The sequence below is a fragment of the Ixodes scapularis genome, unplaced genomic scaffold (genome assembly GCF_016920785.2).
Source record: "Ixodes scapularis isolate PalLabHiFi unplaced genomic scaffold, ASM1692078v2 PGA_scaffold1__304_contigs__length_218370807, whole genome shotgun sequence".
NCBI lineage: Eukaryota > Metazoa > Arthropoda > Arachnida > Ixodida > Ixodidae > Ixodes > Ixodes scapularis.
The window spans coordinates 107,827,171-107,830,999 of NW_024609846.1; the positions used below are offsets into that span (position 1 = coordinate 107,827,171).

Below are 3,829 nucleotides of genomic sequence, written 5' to 3' on the forward strand. Positions count from 1 at the left end.
AAGCACATTGTTGCCGCACACACTTTCTGTTTTTTTTTTCTTTTTTAACAACTAACAACAGCACATTGCCGTGCGATTGATACATTTATTGTAGACGACATAACCAGCAAACTTGATCGTCAATATTAGCAGAACTGCTCGAGAAATAGCCAGAATACGCAACAGCGGGGGCTTCGGTACTGCCCAGGGAGCCTTCATGTGCACATCGAGTATACTCCCCACTCTTAACTTGCTCCCATGAGAACGGATTCGACAAATTGGCCGTCGACGAGATGACCTTCGAGGAATTGGCCTAGACCCTCCATTCTTTTACAGTGCCTACTTTGAGACATGCATTTTTTAACTCCATCACTATATGTAGGGTTCAGCGTTTTCGGCTTAAACCGCTAAAACCGGTAAAAGTACGACGAAATCTTTTTTAACAATTCGGTTTTAACTGAAAAGGGTCAGTATTTTCGAGGGCATTTGGAGGGGTGGGTGGGGAAATGTGCTTCATTAATGACCGTATGACCACTTCCTTCCGCACTTTTTAGCCTGTCTCCGAGATCGGTTCAACTTTCAACAAAAGTTGAACAGACGCAATGGTCTTCAGGACGAAATGTGGGTTTTTTACCTGATAGGGATTTGTGTGCCGAATTCTTTGTTCAAAGAAGAGAGTTTAATCGTGAACTGAACAATAAAATTAAAGTGCATCCGCAAATGCCGCACATGTTTTTAACACCCCTAGCTTCCGTCTGCTAGAGGAGGGCATAAATACGATTCATTTATTGTCGTTGTTTGGACTGCGCGAATTAACCACCTCTCGCAGTCGTGAAAATGGAGAAAGATGCACTGAGTACAATGCTTGCAAATTTTTGGATTTTGATATTTGCCTCTCCGACCGCAGTAGCAATAAAGCTCATGTTCGTCCTGTGTACAAATACGAGCCCACGACGATAATATTAGATCACGATAGGGCCCCGGTGCGTCTTGCAGAACAGGTCGCGTCGGCTGCCACAGACAGTAACAAACAAGAAATCCAGTACCCGGTTTACTCATAATTCATTTTAAACAAACGCCTTTAAATATTGCATTTTCGTCAGTATATTGGTTTTCGTCAATAAATCGAAAAGGACTGAAAAGTTTATCAGTCTACAAATTTACTCAGCAATAAACCGAAAACTTCTGTTTGAAATAAAAACCGAAAAATGTACGCCGAATTTTAAAATAATTAAAACAATTAAAACCGAAAACGCCAAACCGTAGTTCTATTGTCAATGTCCTGTTTTGACGCTGTGCTGTTTTGTCGCTGTGCGGTTTTGACGCCGTGCTGTTTTGGCACGTGCTCTTCTGTCGTTGTGCCGTTTTGACGCTGTGCTGTTTTGTCGCGTGCTATTTTAACGCGTGCTGTTTTGTCGTCGTGCTGTTTTGACGACGTGCTTTTTTGACGCGTGCTGTTTTGACCGTGCTGTTTTGTCGCGTGCTGTTTTGTCGTCTGCTGTTCCGTCATGGTGCCATGGCAGTAGCCAAAAAATGCGAGAAATATAATCAGTGTTCATCCCCTCAACTAGGAGCCACAACAAGCGGCCAAGTGGTCTGGTGCCTTAACATAGCCTCCTTTATACTGACAAAGCCTGGCAGTTCGTCCCGAGACGCGGTCGCCCGAAAGTGAAAACGTAGCGCGGTAGACAACGTGTGAGAGGAGAGTCACTGTTGTGGCGGCGCTACTGTCGCATTTGTAGTCTGAAGAAGAAGAAGATCGAGTAAAGATTCTTCTTCACCGGTACTGGAGCACGACGGTCGACTTAAGCTGCCACGGCAGCATACAACAGATTTGCGACGAGTGATGTACCGACAAGCATGAGCCTAGCGGTGCCGCTTCCTTTCCTTCCCGCTCCCGGGAGACATGCTATCCCGTGGAAACAGTGGCGGCGGGTGTTCCAAAATTACCTGCTGGCTTCGGGTGGCGACGCCCATGGACCTGCTCGTCGGAAGGCCTTAGTTCTACAAGGTGTCCCAAAAGAAATTTTACAGGGTTTTTTTTTACCGCAAAAATAAACTAGGCATCGCCGAACGCTCATTCTTCGCCCGAACGTAGCTCTAGAGGACACAACCAAATGACAAAGTTTCAGGCCGATCCGATAACTTAATCAAATGTGATGTGATTTTCTGAAAATTTCAATGGGAAAATGGAGCCCATTTTTGCGTGTTTTTGGTTTCTGGTGCCATAGATCACCATGTATTTGAAAACTCCGTCGGCCGCCATTTTCCAATTGAAATGTTCAGAAAATCACGCATAACTTTTGAATAAGGTATCGGATCGGGCTGAAACCTTGGCGTCTGGTTGTGACCTCTAGCGCCACCTTTGGGCGGAGAATGAGCGTTCGGCAACGCCTAGTTTATTTTTGCGGTAAAAAAAAAAACCCGTAAATTTTCTTTTGTGACACCCTGTACATTGCCTCGATGTTGAAGGACAGAGAGTCTTCTACACAGTCCCAGAGACGCATCCTCCGGTACCACTGAATGAAACAAATGCCTGCACGAAAGCACCGACTGCGGCAGACGAGTGCGATGTCGCTTTGGCGGCCCTGGAGACCTACTTCGCGGCTAGTTCGAACGTGGTTGTTGCTCAACTCCGCTCCAGGCAGCGAATTTAGCTACCGGGAGAATCTGTCGAAGTATTCCTAGCCGAGCTGCGATACCTGACGGCGGACTGCGAGTTCGGACACATGGCGGACAAGTTCATCCTAGATCAGCTGGTGGCGAAGACTATGAGCCAGCAGTTACGAGAACGTCTACTATTGAAAGAAAGTAGTCCAATAGTCTAACCCTGGACCGGGCGTTGTCCATTGGCCGACTGGTCGAGGAAGCGGTCCGGTACTCCAGAGAGCTCATATCGTCTTCATCGGTGCAGAAGGTAGACGTTAAGTCTCTGAACGCCGAGTGACCACAGCGTACACTTTGTTGCTGCTGTCGGTTACAAGGAGCGCAAGGCTTCTGTACGCTCCTACATTGTCCCGAACGGTACGGACATACTCGGCATCGACGCCGTCACTTGTTTGTCCTTTGAGGTCAGCGGTAGCGCGTTGAAATATTTCAACACCACGTGCGTACCTTCTGGACTCCCTCAAAACTTGGTAGGTGACTTCGCGCTCCCTTTTGACGGCACCCTCGGTACCGCAAAGGGGTTCACTCACAAGGTGAAGACGCGTCAAGGAGTTCAGCCCGTTTCTGCCAAGCTGCGAACACTTCCTCTTAGAGCGCAGCTCTTACGCGCCCGTTTCCGGCTTGAGCGGCGTCGGCGTCGCCGTGGGCGTCGGCGTAACTGCGCGGTGCATTATGGAAAATGTCCCATAATGCACCGCGCGTGCCCCCCCGGGGTCACGTGACCTCGGGGGGGTTGGGGGCACGTGACCCCCCGGGGTCACGTGACTCCCCCTCCCCGAGGTCACGTGACCCCCCCCCCCCCCGAAGTCACGTGACTCCCCTGAGGTCTCATCGTCACTGATGACGTCACCGGCATCCGTATCGTCACCATGACTGATGACGTCATCAGTGACATCACTGATGACGTCACCTGCATCCGTATCGTCATCGTCATCATCACTGATGACGTCATCAGTGACGTCACTAATGACGTCATCGGTATCCGCATCGTCATCGTCACTGATGACGTCATAGTGACGTCACTGATGACATCATTGGCATTGTCATCGTCACGTGACCCCCAAATCACGTGACCCCCCCGGTCAGTTGACCCCCCCCCCCCCCAGTACCCTTCCCTCCTCCTCCTCAAGAGCTGCACTCTAATTCGGCGTTTTTTGTCAGGGACGAATGCTCCGAAGATTTC

General features: G+C 49.2%; 1 pseudogene; it reads left to right on the top strand.

Moving 5' to 3' along the window:
• The first annotated feature begins 1,839 nt into the window (after nt 1-1,839).
• On the top strand, nt 1,840-2,926 carry LOC120841961 (annotated as a pseudogene).
• The last annotated feature ends 903 nt before the right edge of the window (nt 2,927-3,829 follow it).